General features: G+C 48.0%; 1 protein-coding gene across 1 annotated transcript in view; it reads left to right on the top strand.

Annotated features, from left to right (window-relative positions):
* Positions 1 to 10335: 10335 nt before the first annotated feature.
* The window catches only part of LOC112103878 (PH domain leucine-rich repeat-containing protein phosphatase 2), a 125454-nt gene continuing 117337 nt past the window's right edge, over positions 10336 to 18452 (top strand). Inside the window, exon 1 of the mRNA XM_024195851.3 lies at positions 10336 to 10395. The gene's annotated coding sequence lies outside the window, so the exon portion shown is untranslated. The remainder of the gene's footprint in view (positions 10396 to 18452) is intronic.

Below are 18452 nucleotides of genomic sequence, written 5' to 3' on the forward strand. Positions count from 1 at the left end.
CTGGGTGGGTGGCAGGCGTGCCCCCCAGCCTCAGAGCACCGGGTGGCACGCAGCCCCCAGAGCACTGGGCGGGCAGCCCCCCAGCCCCGGAGTGGTGAGCGGTGTGTGGACCCCCCGGCCCTGGAGTGCTGGGTGGCGTGGCCCCAGTGCTGGGGGCAACCCCAGCTACCCCAAATCCCAGCAGGCTTCCCTTCCCAGAAGAGGAGCAGCCTGCCTGGGCTGGCGCCAACTAGCAGCTAGGGGGGCGCTCTGGACAGAGTGTGGGCGGGGCCATGTGAGGTTGTTTGGGTAGGCACAGCCTTCCCCTGCCTATTAGATACGCTGCCCATGCCCCCAAATTGTTTTCAGTCACTACTTTCCCCCATCCTGTAAGTATGGCCTGCATTCCTTGTTCCAAGACACACATTTATATGTAACCATATCAAAACGCATATTGGTTACTTGCACCCAGCTTACAAAGTGATGCAAATCACTCTTCTTCATTATTTATCACTCCTCTAATTTTTGTGTCATCTGCAAACTTTATTGGTGATTATTTTATTTTCTTCCAGGTCATTTATAGAAATGTTCAATAGCATAGGGCCAATAGCTCAGTGGTTTAGCATTGGCCTGCTAAACCCAGGGTTGTGAGTTCAATCCTTGAGGGGGCCATTTAGGGATCTGGGGCAAAAATCTGTCTGGGGATTGGCCCTGCTTTGAGCAGGGGATTGGACTAGATGAGGTCCCTTCCAACCCTGATATTCTATGATTGAGTCTCTGTGGGGCCCCACTAGATACACACCTGCTCAGTGATGTTTACAATTAAATTTTGAGGCCCCTCATTTAGCCAGTGTTTAACCAATTTACTGTTTGCCATGTTAACTTGATATCATTCTAGTTTTTTAATCAAAATGTTGTGTTAGCAAGTCAAATGCCTTACAGAAGTCTATGTATATTTATCAACCAAACTTGATATCTTTTTTTAAATAAGATTAAAAGTTAATTTTGACAAGATCTGTTTTCCATAAGCCCATGTTGATTGACGTGAATTATATTAACCCCCTTTATTTATTTCTTAATTGAATCCTGTATCTTGCCTGGATTGATGTCAGACTGACAGGCCTCTAATTATCCTGGTCATCCTGGTCACCCTTTTTAAATATTGGCACAATATTCACTTGCTCCCAGTCCTCTGGAATTTCCTGGTGTTCTGAGACTTACTGAAGACCAACGTTGATGGTTGGAGTAATCGATCCAGTTCGCTCTTTTAAAACTCTTAGATGCAAATTATCTGGACCTGCAAATTTTAAAATGTTTAACTTTAGTAGCTGCTGTTTAACATCTTCTTGAGATGCTAGTGGAATGGGAAGAGTGTTATCACATATAACATCATCTGCTTTTTCCCAAATACAGAATGGAAATATTTATTGACAACTTTTGCCTTATCTGCACTATTATTGATAACTTACCATTTTTTCTCAAGGTCCTGTCTTAGGTCTTATGTTTAATATATTTATTACTACTTCCCTATAGGGTGACCAGATGTTCCAATTTTATAGGGACAGTCCTGACTTTTGGGTCTTTTTCTTATATAGGCTCCTATTACCCCCACACCTCCATCCCGATTTTTCACATTTGCTGTCTGGTCACCTTACTTCCCTATATCCCTTCATCTGGGGTCAGGTTGTCATGCAAGCATCCACTATCCTTGTCTGTCCAGGGCAGCATTAAGGTCCATCTTCTTTGATGCAATCCACCAATTGCTTCCTGGGCTTTCACTGGGGTTGCTTTCTTATCACCCTCTCCTGCCATGCTGTCTTCACCAGGTTCTCTTAATTCATCCTCTGTATGTCTCCAAACCAGTGAAGTTGTACTTCTTGAATTTTGTCAGCCACATCATGGACTTTGACTTCCATCCCAATGCTTTCATTTTGAAATCTGTACCTTCATATTACTCCTTTTAGTGCATGAAGACATCTTATCTTGAACACTTTGGTGGGCACCCCAGTTCTGTACAGTTGGGTTTTCAGTCTCAGTACCCTATTTTCTGTCAGAAACAACACCTGAGATGTTATTCCACACTCGTCCAGCACTCCCCAGGCTGGACTGAATCTAACATTCAAGCATGCCTGCTTCCATAACCCATTTACCAAGGTACTTGAACTGATCAGTTTGGTTTAGTCTTACTCCATTAATCTCTATATCCAGTTTCCCTATGGCACCTCCTAATGATCCACATGACCTTGGTCTTAGTCATGTTCACTTTTGTCCCATGCCTGCTTAGCTGGTCAAACTACTGGTTTACTATTTCCTCTAGGTCTTCTTTTGAGGATGCCCTTATTGCTATGTTATCTGCCTATAGCAGCTTCTCACCTTTTCTCTTTGGGATCTTCCTGCTGACATAGTCCATCAATATGATAAACAGAAGCTGACTAAGGGCCAACTTCTGATACAGTCCAACTTCCATTTCAAAGGGGCTTGTTATTCCAAAATATCTTTGGATCACTGTTATGCATTCACCATAGTTATTAAATCATCGGACACTACTTCCTCAGTACTGGTGTGAGTATCCTTCTGTCTGCTTGATCCATTTGCCTTTTCTAGGTCTTATAAAAGCCCAGAAGCTATCCTGTTAGTGCTCTACGCCAGGGGTGGGGAAACTTTTTGGCCCGAGGGCCACATCTTGGAATAGAAATTGTACGGTGGGCCATGAATGCTCACAAAATTGGGGTTGGGGTGTGGGCTCCAGGGTGGGGCCAGAAATGAGGAGTTCAGGGTGCGGGATGGGGCTCTGGGCTGGTGCAGGGGTGCGGGCTCTGGGGTGGGGCTGTGGATGAGGTGTTTGGGGTGTAGGAGGGTGCTGTGGGCTGGGACTGGGGTTCAGAGGGTGGGAGGGGGATCAGGGCTGGGGCAGGGGGTTGGGGTGCGGGAAGGGATGCAGGCTCTGGCTGGGGGTGTGGGTTTTGGAGTGGGGCTGTGGATGAGGGGCTTAGGGGTGCAGAAGGGTGCTCCGGGCTGGGATCGAGGGGGATCAGGGCTGGGGCAAGAGGTTGGGGTGTGGGGAGAGACTCAGGGGTGCAGGCTCCAGGCGATGCTTACCTCAAGCAGCTCCCGGAAGCAGTGGCAGGTTCCTTCTCTGGCTCCTATGTTGGGGCGCAGCCAGGCGGCTCTGCACACTGCCCCGCCCGCAGGCACCGCCCCTGCAGCTCCCATTGGATTGCCAGAGGGGCCATTGGAGTGTGTAGGAGCCGGAGGGGGGCCATGCCGCTGCTTCTGGGAGCTGCATGGAGGAGCGCCCGACCCTGCTCCCCAGCTGGAGTGCCGGAGGGGGGCCATGTCACGGCTTCCGGGAGCAGTGTGGAGCGACCCCCAACCCTGCTCCCCGGCTGGAGAGCCAGAGTGGTGTAAGCGCCAGACCCCGCTCCCCGGTGGGAGCTCAAGGGCCGGCTTAAAACAGCTGGTGGGCCAGATCTGGCCCGTGGGCTGTAGTTTGCTCACCCCTGTTTGAGGCACTTCTCTGTCCCTTGAAGAATTGTAAACATGGCATCTATGGTTCCTCCTCATTTCCTAAAGCTGAACTGTTCTTGTTCAGGGACAGGTTCCACAACTCTCCTAATTCTAGTATTCAGGATGCATTCCAGTATCTTCATCTGGTGCAACAATAACTTATCCCTTGATAGTTTCCACATTAATGGATGCTACCCTTCTTATGTATTGGGACAAAGATAGACTTGCACCAATCTTTCCCCATATGCCTTAACCATTCTGCTCATCCCGCTGCCTTACTGTTCTTCATTATTTGGACCGCATTTCTCACCTCTTCCTCCATTGTCATCTCAGGCACCACATCAGGATCATATGTTGACAACTCCACCAAAACGGGATTTGCCTCATTTAAAAGAGACTCAAAGTATTGTTTACATCTCTCCTTCACTTGTTCAGGTATTACTAGCAGTCTCATTTGCTCATCATTCACAAATGTTGTTGCAATATTACCCTTCTTCCCTTTGCGACTAATTTTTGCAATGATATAGATCTTTTTGACAGCCAGCTGTGGGTAGTTTACAAGTGCAGTGTACGGTTATCTAGGGCACTTGTTTTGGCCTCCTTAACTGATCACTTGACAGATCGCTTTTGCTTCTTTGTATTCACTTTCATTTGCACTTGATGGGTTAACGACTTTTTTCTTTATATGTCATTTTCTTGTTTTGGATTGCTATCTGCACTTCTCTTGGTCCACCATCTGCCTCATCTACAAATCTCTTATGCCACCGCTATTCACATTCTTTTGAGGTGGTTCCACTTCTCTTCAGCCAATGCCAAATCTGTTTCTAGGTATATACCCTGTACTGCTTGCACAAACTTTTCTCCCCTTAATTTCCTGTATTTTAATCTTTCCTTTTGAGCTTAGTTCTCTCCTTGTCCAACACTCTATCTCAATCTTTGCCACAAGAGGCAATATATTTACTGATCTCAAAAGGTGGTAGTGAGCAGTGAAATTTGCAGGTGGCAGTGTTGAGGTTATTCAGGAGCAATGAGGACTATGGGGAACATTAGAGAGACCTAAACAGGCTAGGGGAATGACCAACATGATGGCAAATGAAGTTAAGTGCCAACGTAATGCACATTGGAGGGAAAAATTTAAACTAGTCATGCAATTTATAGGGTTCTAAATTAACAGTATCATCTCAGGGAAGGGACCAGGGCATCACTGAACCAAAGGTCTCTACTGAACTATCTGCAATTTGAAGCAGTGGTCAAAAAAGCAAAGATGTTAAGATTAGTAATGAATGGGATGGAGAATAATACAAGAATAGTCTAATGGCTTATTAATCAATGATGCAGACTCATCTGGATACTATGTGTAGGTCTGGTTACCCAGTCTCAAAAAGGGTATTGCAGAACTAGAGTGGATTCAGAAAGAGCCATGAGAACGATCAAGGGCCTAGAAAAGCTCTCATGTGAAAAGAAAGGAGATGAATAGGAGGAGAAATGATAGAAATACATTAAAAATGGTCTAGAGAAGGTAGATCTGGAGCTTCGGTTTTCCATGTCTCATGACACGAACAAGGGGACATTCAATTCCATTAAAAGATGGGAAATTCAAAATTGATAAAAGGAAATACTTTTACTCACAACACATAATTGGAATGTGGAACCCATTGCTACAGGAAGTCATTGAGGCCAAAAACGTAACAAGACTTACTAAAGGACTGAACATATATATGGATAACAAAAATATCTGACAACATAATTAATGAAAAAATTCTGGAATGGATTTTAAATTTCAAACTTCTGGGTTTAAGCCACACTCTAACTAGTAGAGAGCAGGATAAGGCCTAATGTGGAGGTGCAGACTATTACATATGTCTACTGCTGGGGTTTTGCATCTTTCTCTGAAGCATCTGGTTCTGGCCCGTGTCAGGCAGGATACTGGATGAGATAAACCTTGGGTCTGATCCAGCCTGGCAATTCCTCTGTTCCTAATCCAGCAGAGGGTGTATTGCTATCTTACGTTATGGTGTTATAATGTTAGTCTTTTTATAATGTAGAGGAAGGAGAGAATCATAGCTGGTTTCTCTCAGCTTTGAAAGTAAGTAATTTAGAAACAATACCCTTTTGTCCTAGAGGAGAGATGTGTGGTCAGTGAGACTGTCTCAAAGAGAAGAATTAAAGGGGACAAGGCAGGGGTGGCCAACCTGTGGCTCCGGAGCCACATGTGGCTCTTCAGAAGTTAATATGCAGCTCCTTGCATGGGCACCGACTCCGGGGTTGGAGCTACAGGCGCCAACTTCCCGATGTGCTCACTGCTCTGCCACAGGCCCTGCCCCCACTGCACCCTTTCCTGCCCCCTCCCCTGAGCCTGCCATGCCCTCGCTCCTCCCCCTCCCCTCCAGAGCTTCCTTCATGCCAGGAAACAGATGATCTGGAGGTGCGGGGAGGGAGGAGGAGGCACTGATTGGCGGGGCTGCTGGTGGGTGGGGAGCTGATGGGGGGGGCTGCTGACATATTACTGTGGCTCTTTGGCAATGAACTTTGGTAAATTCTGGCTTCTTCTCAGGCTCAGGTTGGCCACCCTTGGGATAAGGATTCAGGTGGCATTTTCTTACCTACAGATCAAAGTCCACAAGGGAGAAACCAGAACAGCTTCTTGAGTTTTATGGGAAGAAAAAGCTGAGAACAATTGCACATCTACCAGAAAGAGTAGGGCTGTGCTCATGACTGTCATTCTGTAAAATGCAGTGTTGGTGTAGCCGTGTCAGTCCTAGGATATTAGAAATGCAAGGTGAGTGAGGCAATATCTTTTATTGGACTAACTTCTTGTGTCTCTCACGTTGGTCCAATAACAGATATTACCTCATCCACCTTGTCACTCTGTAAAATGTAAGTTCAAACAGCAACTAACGCTAGGCTTGGAACTCCTGAGGCAGGAAGGTGGGTTTGAATTGTACCACTCACTTGGGTAGGCGCTTGTCTGCAGTAACTGGAAATGACTGATAGCACTTTTCACATGATCATTAATTGCAGCAGATTGTTACTGTTGGTGCTGTCCAACACCATACAGAGAGTTGAAAGGTTCGTTTGCACCTGCTGAGGCAGATATTCAGGCTTTGAGGGCAGCACCCCACCAATTTGCCTTCAAGGCCTGAAATATCTTCTTGAAAGAAAACTGTCCTTCATAAGGGGGGTGAGGGTGAGAATGGGAGAGCTCCTAGATTTACAGAGGCTTTAAGCATTGCTTTTTAAGGGTAAGTTTCTAGGTCTTGTGGTTGTAACGGTAAAAATGTGAAACAATTCTGAGTTGTCTGTCATGCTGACTGCAGACAAACAGCTCTAGTGCACCTGGTGCTGTTCAGAGCTTCCCAAAGTAGAGTAAGTTGAAAGTAATGCTGCTCTGATCTGACCCTTTGCAGTCAGTCATCTGGTGCTGTCTGCTGGGAAGACCTAACATTTGGCCCCCTGTCTGCTGCAATTAAGAACATAATAACAAAACAGCTCAAAGCCAGAGTCTCCCAACCTGCTTTTCCAGGCTCACTAGTTCCTTTTAGACTTTCCCAGTGCTCAGTAGTTCTTCCAATCGTTTACCAGGGTTTTGCCCTCTTTCCAGAACTTCCTGGTCCTTTATAATCCTGTCCCAGCTGAGATTTTCTTCCTGCAAATCTCTCAGCTGAGGATTTTTTCATAGTCACTCTGATTTAAGGTTTCGTGTGCCAGTAATACATTTTAACATTTTTAGAAGGTCTCTTTCTATAAGTCTACAATATATAACTAAGCTATTGTTGTATGTAAAGTAAATAAGGTTTTTAAAATGTTTAAGAAGCTTCATTTAAAATTAAATTAAAATGCGGAGTCCCCCGGACCGGTGGCCAGGACCTGGGCATGTGTGCCATAGGTTGCCTACCCCTGAGTCTGATCACTACCTTCCCAGCAGGCTTCTCCTCCCTGCAGGTTCCTTTCCCTCTGCCTGGGAACTGTGGAAAATTGTCTCTATCCTTGGAGTCTTCCTAATAGAACACAAGCTGCCTTTATATCTCTCAGCATGCCCTTTTACATAGTGATATGACCTTCCTATTCCCTCAGAGCCCTCACTTGAAAAGCAATTCTGTGAAAGGGGGCCAGTCTTGGAACGGGTGCATGTGCATCCCAGGACCAGTGCCTTGTTACACCCAGCTGCATAAGAGACCAAATATCAATCTTTGAACCTCCAAGAGTTTTGCTCCTATGGGACAGTGCAGATCACAAAACCCGAAGTGAAGCACATGAGTGCAGGGACAAAGTGCTCTGAGTCAAAGGGATATGGCTACGGAATGAACTTCCAAAGGAGACTGGTTGTTTGCAAAGTCTGAGCACCTCTAGGAAATGTTGCAAAACCTTCTTCTTTGATAGTACCTTTCCAGCATAAAAAGAATGACATTCACAACACTCCAAAAACAAGCAAACAGAAGAACGGCCATATTGGGTCAGACCAAAGGTCCATCTAGCCCCGTATCCTGTCTTCCGACAGTGATCAATGCCAGGTGCCCCAGGGGGAATGAACAGAACAGGCAATCATCAAGTGATCCATCCCCTGTGGCCCATTCCCAGCTTCTGGCAAACAGAGGCTAGGGACACTTCTCAGAGCATGGTTTTGCATCCCTGCCCATCTTGGCTAATAGCCATTGATGGACCTATCCTCCATGAACTTCTCTAGTTCTTTATTGATTCTCTGGTTATGGTATTTGCCACAGCATCCTTCCCTTGCCTCAGCATCATACTCCAGCATGTGAACTTTTACTTACAATCTGGTGCATCCTCCTTTGGAAATTCTCCCTGTGGACACCCCCCCTCAGGTGAATGTGCCCTTGGTATTGGCCAGAAAGGAGTGTCCGTTGTGGTCACTGCCTCCACACACACAAGGGTGGAAACACTTCCCTCCACTTTCCTTTGACTACTGATGGTGGAGCGAGCTCGGAGCACTGTGTCTTTAACGCTAGTCGTCTCAGCTTTCTCTTTCTCTGCACCTTTTGGGTGCTGCTTTTTAATGTAGTTAGCTAACTAGTCACCTAGTCAATCTTTTTTCAGTGCCTGTGCTGTTGGGGGAAATCAGGGATGGCTAGATCTCTTGGGCTGCTTCCCCTAATATCAGACACATTGGTCCAGTTTCCCCCTCTAGCTATTCTCCCTGCCTTGGGGCCATTGGCCCTGCAGGCAGCATGGATGAGGTTACTAAAAAAGCCACCTGCCCTTATGCTTGGGAGGTCAAAATCCAGGTGTGTTTGATCTGTAAAGAGCAGGAGGGCTGTGTCAATTATCAAGTGCTGGGGAAGCTCTTCAGGCCCCCTGGTTGACTTTGAGAGAGATCTTGATTCTGGACACTTATTGACAAAATGGTTTTCTACCTGGCATTAGTGCTACTGAGGTCCCTGCTCTTCTGGAGATGACGAGGAGTGTGAAGGCTAGTGCCAGAAACTCTTCACTTCTGAGCTTTGCTGTCTTAAGCCTCTGACATGGCTCTCAGGCGTGGTGAGTTGTATGGGCCTGTGGTGCCCAGGCTCCAGCAAATTCAGAACCCAGGGGAGCCTATCTCCACCAATGTTCGGGGCTGGGTCTCTTCCCCCGGCCCGGCAGCTATCCCTGTGTGCCTCCCTCGAGCGGCCATCCCTGCCCTGGGCAGCAGGCGGCTGCTCCCTGCAGTTCCACGCTGCCCTCCTTTGCCGGCCGCTGCAGGCTACAGGGGAGCGGTGCTGGGGGCAGGTTGAGGTGGCTGCGGAGGGAGGAGGGGAGAAGGCGCATGGCAGCTGCAGGCAAGGAGAGGGCTGCAGGGAGGCCTCCTGCTCCAGCACAGTCTGCCTGCTGCACCCCAAACTCCTCAGCCCTGGTCCAGCCCTGCACCCCAATCCTCTGTCCCAACCCAGAGCCAGCACCCAAACTCCCTCCCAGAGCCTTAGGTAGGTGTGTGTTTTGGGGGTGGCTTGGACCCGTTCTGCATGCCACCAAAAATTATACAAACCTGCTGCCCCTGTTGGCTCTGGTTCCACAGTACTGGGGCTCTTCGACCCCCAGGGCCTGTGGAAACTGTTGCAGTCCTTGGGGCCTGGTGTACAGTCCATTTTCATCCCTGCACTACAGCGAAGGGAGCCTGCATGACCATGAGAGCTTTATTCCTAGAGGACTGGTTATCTAGCCATAGCATGTTCTCTATCACCCCCAGCCTTGGAGAAATGGGCACCTCTTCCTAGTGCTACTAGCTCTGCCCCTGGTGAGCACCCCTCCAATGCTCTCCTCTGCTAGCCCCCCCCTCCTGTTTCCCCCAGCTAGGCCCCCCTCCCCCTGGCTAGGCACCCCCCAATGCTCTCCCCTGCTAGCCCCCCTTCCCCTGTCTAGCCTGCCCCCTCTCTCTCCCCCAGGCTAGGCACCCCCCAATGCTCTCCCCTTCCCCTGTCTAGCCTGCCCCCTCTCCCGCCCCCCAGGCTAGCCACCCCCCAATGCTCTCCCCTGCTAACCTCCCCTCCTCTTCCCCCAGGCTAGGCATTCCCCAATGCTCACTCTAGCTAGCCCCCCTTCCTCTTCCCCCGGGCTAGCCTGCCTCCTCTTCCCCCCCTGGCTAGGCACCCCCCAGTGCCCTAACCTGCCCCCCGCAGAAGCTGCAGTGGAGCTGAGGGGGCCCGGGCCTGAGGAACGGTCCCTGCTCCGGCAGGGGGCGGGGCTCGGCGGGCGGGGTCCGTTATGCTAATGAGCCCGTGGGCGCGGCTGGGATCCCGCGGCTGCGAGCGCGAGCGCGAGGCGCTTGCTGCCCCGGCGCCGCTGCTGATGGGGGAGGCTGGGGCCGAGCCGGGGCCCATGGAGGCGGCGGAGCCGGAGGAGGATGAGGTGGCGGGAGCCGGCAGCGCCCGGGGAAGCCGGACCGGGAGTCGCGGGGGCATCCGGGTGCTGAAGGTGAGGGGGCCGGGCCGAGGGGCTGGGCCGGGGGGGCTGGGCCGGGCTGGGTAGAGGGGGCCGGGGCCGGGCCGGGGCTGGGGGGCTTGGGCCGCGGCCTGCCCGGCCCCAGAGCGGCCGCCGCCCGAAGCAGGGCCGCCCCCGCTCCCCGGACGGCGCGCTCTGTCCAGCCCCTTGACGGGGCGCCCCGGGCCAGGCGTCTCTGGGGCAGCAGGTCCCAACGTGCCGGGCTCGGGAGATGGGGCGCAGGGCGGTGACCCCCCGGGGCGGGGGCCACGGACTCGCGGCGCTGCCCTGGGTCGCTCCGCAGCCCCGCTGCTGAGGGGCCGCAGGCGGGCGGCGGCTGTTGCGCCCAAGCGGGGCGCGTGAGCTGGAGGGCCCGGGGCGAGGGCTTCGTCACAGGCAGAGATTCCTGGCCAGTGGGTGGAAGAAAGCGCTGCCCACCAGTGGGGCAGTCCAGGAGAGAGGAGCACTGGGGCCCCAAAGGGTCCTAGTACCTGGATGATCTGTTGTCTGAGGACCTTAATCAATGGTGAGGGCAGGGTATTGGCATCATTCCCCCCACGCTCCCCAGCTACATATCTGTATCTCTTCTCCTTTCCCTGGCTTGCTCTTGGGCCAGCAGCTCTTCATCCATCTGCTGATCTCACATTGTGATAGATCTTGGTGGTGGATGCTGCACCAGTGGAGATGTCTGACTGGTCGTCATCCATAGTGTCTGTGTCCTGAAGCAGTCTATAAATGTTAGAAGAAGGGAATTTACCCTGTGGCAGCCCAGGGAGTGGAATTTGGATTATGTGAATTTCTCCCCCAAGACCTCTTGAAGAGGTAACTCCAACAGACTTATAATGAAGCCATATGTTGGTTACACTGGTTCCCTAATTATGCTGTGGTCAAAAGTTCATGGTGATTACCATAGAATGGACAGGACTTAACTATAACCATAACATTCACTTGCCCCAGCGGGATATACAAAACCTCTCCCCTTCCCCCCGTGAATGAATACTTTTGTCTTACCCCTTCTCTTTGGTATCGTCTGGTTCTGTGTTTATTCAAATAGCATCACCGATGAGCCTGGCACTTTAGCAAAAATAAAATGGTCCTTGCCACAAGAAGATTGGTCTGAGTTAGAGCACAGCAAGGGGTGGCAAATTGCAGGGTTGATGACAACAAGGGAGGCATCAGCAAAAGCTTTGGTTTCAGGAAATGAGACACTGGCTTGCATTGATATGATGCTGTCTTAAGAGTCGAACACTTGACACAGCAATAAGAAAGAGACAAGCTTAAATAGTAAAAACAAGAGAGAATGGCGAGGGAGCAAGATTTGGACGAAGGGGTTCTTAAGTGCCAAGACTCCTGTGTTCTCAGTTCTACCACAGACTTCTCATGTGACCTTGAGTGAGTCACTAGCTGGTTAAAAGTACTTTAAAATTAGTTCCCTTACCTGTGTTACTAATAACAAAACCAGCTTGCTTCACGCAGGAATCTGTATTGGGAAAGGGCATTTATTTGCAAAGCCAGCAGACCCGCTTGCTTTACTCCTACTGGTACTTGAGATCCAGCACACCTCTTCCTCTGAGGAGTTTCATACAAGGAGGGAATAACAGGAATCCTCAGTGCCTGCTGTGCTGCCCTCCAAATTATCTTTGCTGTCCCAGCTGTGTCAGTGCTGACCTGTTTGTCGAATTCATGGAATGTAATTTTTACTGTAACTTGTTTTGTCTTTCATGTGTCCTCATTAGATATCCATAGTTGATTCCTGTGGCTTAGGAAAAGATGGTTTAGATGGTAGTTTTCATCACTTCTAAGGTCTAACAGCCTCTTTAAGTAAATTAAACTGTACACAGAAAGCCATGTTAAAAGAATAATGCTTAAGATAACAAAGTGCAGCACTCACAAGTTTAGAAAGGTCAGATTTAAAATTGCCTATACAGGCTTAATTTGGCCTCCTTGTGAGCATATTTATTATTATAGAGACGTCAATTACATGATTATCACATTCTGGGGTACAGTCCAGATTAGTGAGGGGTTGTGTCACCACCTGCCCTGTAGTCTCGGGTGTCTCACAATGCTTTGCTGCTGTAGTTTCCAAGCTGGACCCCTCACAAACAGCAAAACAGCATGCAGGTCACAGCCTGAGTGTCTGTGTATAGTTGCAGCCTGCCAGCAGCATTCCAGTCACGCTCTGGCTTCCACTTTCAGGGTGACCCCAACACACTCCCGGTCCTGGATTTTCCCCAAAAGGTGTTTTCTGCACTGTACAGCTCTCTCCGCGACAGTTCAGATATTAGAGGTCTGTTGCCTCTGTAAAGGGTCAATATACAACAGTTTGGTACTTTAATTGGCATCACCAAACAATTCAGTTTAAACACAACACTGGATTAGTTTTGATTAAAGAATAAAACAAGTTTAATTACAAAGAGGTAGATTTTAAATGAGTACAAGTATAAGGTATTAAAGTCAGAAATGGTTACAAGAGAAAGATGAAACACTTTCTAGTAACTAAAACTTAACAAACTAGACTTGGTTCAAGGTAAAATCCTTACCACATGTTCCTAGCAACAGGGCTGACCAAATTCTCAGGTCAGAACTCCTCCCAAAGTCCAAAGGCTGTTGTCTTAGGTGAAAGAAATAGGAAGCGAAAGAGACTACCTGGTGTGTTTTTGTCCCTCGCTTTCATAGTCCATTCAACCTTTGAAATGCATTTGTCTGAGGGATAAAGTGCCTTCCCACTGTGAGGATAGAGAGTGAAAGAGGTTCCATGTTGTTGCTTACTAAAATGCAGATCGATTTATTCCTGCCGTCCTCTGTTGCCAAAGAATGGCCACTTGACCGGTGATTGCCAATCAACTTTGCTGACACCTGGCTAGAGGCATTAGCGTGTCCTTTGTGATTGAGAAACAGGTTTACCCCCTCCTCAGACTTGTCTGGTAAACACATTTCAGTCATAATTTCAGCTTATGTTCATAACTCTTAATATGCATTTTATACATATATTACACAAAAATATTGATCAATGTATTATCAGTTTTCAAATAATACCTCACCAGGCATATTTTGTACAAAAATTATTACAGTAGTGTGTAGGGTGTGACTGCAGAGGGGCATTCAGTCACAATGATCACATACTATTTTTTTTACACCAGACTCCACCTCTTTTAGTGCACAGGATGAACCTGCTCCGGGGATGAATATGGGGAGACAGTCAGCTGTTGTCTATAGCAGTGCTTCTCAAAGTGGTGGTCCGCGGACTGGTGCCGGTCCGCGAGCCATCGGCTGCCGGTCCGTGACGAGTTTCCTCATAAGAGCATCAAATAGGATAATAATATGGCACCGGTCCCTGGCCCATTGGGAAAAAAAAAATTGCCGGTCCCCCACATCAGATAGCTTGAGAAGCACTGGTCTATAGGACCCTGCCTTGGTTATTGCAGAAGTTGGAAGATGTGTAGTGAATGAGGCAAGGAATTGCAGGGGGAGAAATGATGGTTTCGTGGTTAAGACAAGTGAATGCTGCCCTGGAGAATTGGATTCTATTCCTACCTCTTCCACAGAGTCACTGTACTGTTAGTAGTACCAGGAAGGGCAGGAATAGGATTGCCCAAAACTAAAGGCTTGCCCTCTCCGCTAAAGGGGCAGAACCACTGAACTCAGGTTACTAGTGATTTCTGGGGGCAAAAAGTGAAAAAAAATAGGAGCGGAAGTGAGGTCAAAGGTTAATAACGAGGGATCCAGAGGCATCTAAGGAGGAACTCTGCCTGAAGGTGAGAATGGACAAGGGAACAGATATAGGCCCTAAGTCACAGAGCACCCCTGCCCATCTAGCTTCTTCCTCCTGGAGTCGTGGATTGTCATCTTGGCCAGCGCCAGGAGAAGGTTGACAAGAAGGTCTCACAACTTTGTGGGGCCATGGATGTGGTGTGCCAGGAACAGGGGAAAGTACAGCTCAGTAAGAGGTTCTGGATGAGCTGGAAGAGGGGCTGCAACCTGACATACCCTATGTAGACACATGCTAGGGTCTCCCCCACACTGCAGGAAGGACAGGTGTTGGGGAAATTCGTGAATTGCGCCAGGTACAGGTCCATGTTCATGGCTCTGTGAAGGAGCCTTCAACAAACATCCCCGGCAGGCCATGGGCCACAGAGTCAGTGTGATTTTGGGCAAGTCCCTTAAATCAAACTTTTCACAGGTGACCACTAATATTAGTTCCTCATTTTCTGAATGCCTGACTTGAGACTTCAGGGTCTGACTTGCAAAGGTGCTGAGCACTCACAGCAGCAACTGAAGTCAGTGAGAGGTGTACTGTGAACATATAAAGTCCTGTATGATGCTAAGTACTCTAAATCAGGTCCTAGTTATCTAAAATTGGGCACCCAAAATCAGTAGAAATTTTGACCTTGATCTCTGTGTCTTATTTCCCCATCCATAAGATGGGGATATTATCATCCCCTCTTCCCATAGGGGTGTGGTGAAATAAATTAATTGTTTGTGAAGTATTTACATAGTATAGGGATGAGCTCCATAGAAAGCCCAGGAGGAAATTAATAATTCTGTCTTCAGAGCAGGGTTTAAATAGTGTGCAGTAAACAAGGCATGGAGCCACACACAAAACAATGAGAAAACAAAATATTGAATAATTGCTGATTAATTGAGTTGTATCCATCTTGTGCCCTGAGTGAGGCTGGGGTCCTGTGGAAACAAATAGTATATGATCATGTAATTAAAGGTAGCATCATAACACATATGCCCAAGGGAGCCAAACTAGGTCTGCACGGGCCACCTTAATTCTGGCATTTCCTAACTTTTGAGTGCTTAACTTTGCAACCCTTACTGATGTTTGTTTAACATAATTTGTGTGTGTGTGTCACTTCCTAGCTTTTAAAAAAGCAAACCAAAAAAGACCAATTCCATCATGTGGCATCACATTGACACCCATGTGGGTCATCTGCAGGGTTGAAAACTTTAGATCCACCACAAGGACTTCTGCTACTTGAGCTAACAGAGTAATCAATAACAATAGTAGGTTGGCATCCTCTGTGTGGACCAGCACTGGAGGGGGATGAGACACATACTTTGAATCAGTTTCAACAGATATTTGCTGACAGCAGAGGAATGATGAGACTTGGGAATCTTGGGTTCCATTCCAGACTATGGAGAGAAATGTGCTGTGGTGGGTACAGAGACTTCTTCCCTTTCCCCCCAAGTTTGACCCCTTTAGTCCTGTTCCTGTCCTGTCTCTTCCCCACTGCAGGCTCCTCGCCCCAGTCTCACCTCCTCCGGCTTCTTGTCCCAGTCCTAGGCTCACTCTGAGTCCCAGTCTCCCCCCTTTCTCTTCACACTTAGTTCCAGTCTCTCCCCTCCCTGTCCCTTGTTGAGGCACACTCAGTTCATGCCCTGCGCCTCTGCTCCTTGTCAGATCTGCCTCCGCTCAAACCACCTATCCCCATTTCCCACCACTGGTTTCTAGTCCCAGACTCATTGTCCATCCAGCCCCAGTCTCCCCACTTCCTTGTCTGATCTTAGTGCTCTCCCAGGCTCTTCCCTTCCCCTCATCCCACTGTGTACCACACCGGCTCTCAGTCTCACCCTACTTGTCCAATCAGTTCCAGTCTCTACTTCCCCTGCTCCCAGTCTCCATGCCCAGTCTATGTTGTCGTGTCTCCCCCCCCCCCCCCGTGCCAGTTTAACCAGACACTTTGTCCTACTCTACTCCTTTCCCCCCTCCCAGTTCAGTTTTTGTCCTCTGTGCATTTGAATCAAACAGCTTCTTCCTCCATGCTGCCTAAATGCCCTCTGGGAGATCATTGAGAGCATGGAAGAGAAGGCTCCCTGCTCTCAGTTCTAATGTCTGGTGGTCCCGCCACAACCTGGAGCAGCTGGTAACTGCCATTACAGGGGAAAGTTTGGTTTTGTGCCTGTATCCCTGGGGTGGAGCATGCTCTGTGGGGATGGTGCGTGTGTAGTTCAGTCACATGGAGGAGCTGAAGCATGCTCAGTTGCTCCGTGCTGCTGGAGCACGTGCAGTCTCAAGCATGGTCAGTAAGGACAGAATCTTCAGATATTTTTAGCTACTAAAATCAAAGAAGCCTCCACTGTGTGTATGAACTGTGATTCTTCCCTCCCCTCCCCAAAGCTTATAGCTTGGCCTAATTTGTGAAAATTTTAATGGGAATGTTAAAAGGCATATTCCTGACACAAAGGCTAGCCAGCCCCCCTCCCCTTTTCATGTCCCTGCTCCAAAGCATGGGGGCACCAGAACTTTTCAAAGAATTTTTTAACATGGGCAAAACATAAGAACTGCTATACTGTGTCAGACATTTTTCCCTAGCCTCGTTCTCAGAAACTGTTTTGGCTGAAATTTTCTAAAAAGAAGTTCAGCTGGAAACAGACACCTGGCATGGGAAATTGGAGCCCAAATGGTTAAAATTTGGCAAAGCTATAGGCAATTAAAAACAAGGATTTATAATGGGAAATGTGAGGCAACCTTAATAATATTCAGAGGTGGTAGCACTGCCTAGAATTCAAAAAAGGTTCTGTTGTTAGTCAGGGAATGCAGAAGTTTGGGTTTTATTAGTAATATTAACTTGGTCACACTGTGCACCACTGAAAACTGCGGGAAGGATTGTGTTTAGACTTCTTGAAAATAAATACAAATTAATTCCTGGCTTGGTTGCAACCCAGAGAGCAAAGTTTGCAGCTCCAAAAGAGAATATTTGAGCTTGTGAAAACGGGAGGGTTGTAATGAAAGTCCCACTGTAACCTTAATTATAATGGTGCTCACTGAAATGTCAGCTTTTAACAAGCTGTTGCATTCATACACCAAGAAGTTTCAGGACACAGCATTTCTATAGCTGCTACATCTTGATTACAGTCCATGTAACACCACTTTCCATCTAAAATAGTGGTATGTTTAGAAGGCAGACTTGGTGCAGTAAGTAACTTGCAAGTCAGTGATGTGGGGGAAGGTTGTAAGCATAAAGAGTGTGTAGAAAGTCTATTTAATAAAGAAGGGTGATAACCTAGACTTCTCATCTTGAAGGATATCTCAGTGCTTTTCAGATTGTATGTGAGGATCACTTTGTGAGCACTGAAAAGCAGCCACTTCTGATGAAAACACAGCAGCTGTCTAACAGAGTATAGCAGTGCTATGTAAGAATTTAGGGCAGGAAATGAAGTATCATATTATAACAAGTTGAAATGAAGGAGGCTAATGTAATTTCTCAAATTGAACTGTGAAATTAGTGAGTATCTTCAAGATTCAAAGTGACCCCTCTTCCTTGCATTAAGAAAGGAGAATTGAATGTTGGGACTGGGTTAGACTTTGTGGTGGAAAGGACTTATGATGGATTTCTGGATTATGCAAGGGTGCTGTGAAGGACTGACTTGGTTATGTATTTTGCCTGATCTCTGCTGATCCCCCAGCCTTGATATCTTCGGGGCAAGGATTGTTTCATACTCTGGCCCTGATTCTGGACAGAACCCAGGTCCATTTCTCCAACTGGGAACTAACTTGGAGGAATGTTATAGGTAGCCCTATTTTGCTCCCCACCTCTCACCCCTTGTCTGTCATAGGTGTGAGAGGGGTGCAGAAATATGGGGCCAGAACATCAGTTTCCCAGCTGTTCTGAGGTGGCAGATTGGCTCCCTGGCAGCTGTTCAAAGCTACCATTGGTTAGAACAGCTGGGGACTGGGCCCAGAATCCCAGAGGTGCAAAGTTGTCTTAAAACCACCTTTGCATCCCCCTGCCTCCCTCCCTTTCCCAGTGTACATCTGCACAAAAAAGAATTGGGGCCTAAATGTCTGTACAGTGCCTAGCACATTGGGGGCCCTAATCCTGATCAAGGTCTCTAGTTGCTACTTCAATAGAAATATAACTCAGAGGATATTGGTTTAATTGATGTTCCTGTAATTTTAAAGCATTACCCTGTGTGTAGATTCTGCTGCTGTGCGATGGTTGCTGTGTCCTGAGAAGGATCCTAATTGTTTCCTCTTAGTGTGGATGCCCAGCAGCTTCTAGAGCAGGCGTGGTAAACTTGTACAACAATCTTCAGAAGTTCAA

The sequence above is a fragment of the Terrapene carolina genome, unplaced genomic scaffold (genome assembly GCF_002925995.2).
Source record: "Terrapene carolina triunguis isolate 2854851 unplaced genomic scaffold, T_m_triunguis-2.0 Scaffold32862, whole genome shotgun sequence".
In the NCBI taxonomy this organism is placed as follows: domain Eukaryota; kingdom Metazoa; phylum Chordata; order Testudines; family Emydidae; genus Terrapene; species Terrapene triunguis.